Here is a 234-nt window from a genome sequence, read left to right on the forward strand (position 1 = left end):
ACAACAATCAGAATCGAAAGATACACGATTACCTTTATCACAGAGTTGGCTTATACTCAAAAGGTTATGTTCTAGTCCTTCAACATAAAGGACATGATCAATTAGAGTTTGGGATGAGTTACCAACTATTCCAGTGCTAAGTATCTTTCCCTTGTTGTTGTCTCCATAAGTGACGTATCCTTTTCCTTTAAGTGAGAGATCCAGGAAATTTGATCTATCACCTGTCATATGCCT

Source organism: Lupinus angustifolius, chromosome LG01, assembly GCF_001865875.1.
Source record: "Lupinus angustifolius cultivar Tanjil chromosome LG01, LupAngTanjil_v1.0, whole genome shotgun sequence".
Taxonomy (NCBI): domain Eukaryota; kingdom Viridiplantae; phylum Streptophyta; class Magnoliopsida; order Fabales; family Fabaceae; genus Lupinus; species Lupinus angustifolius.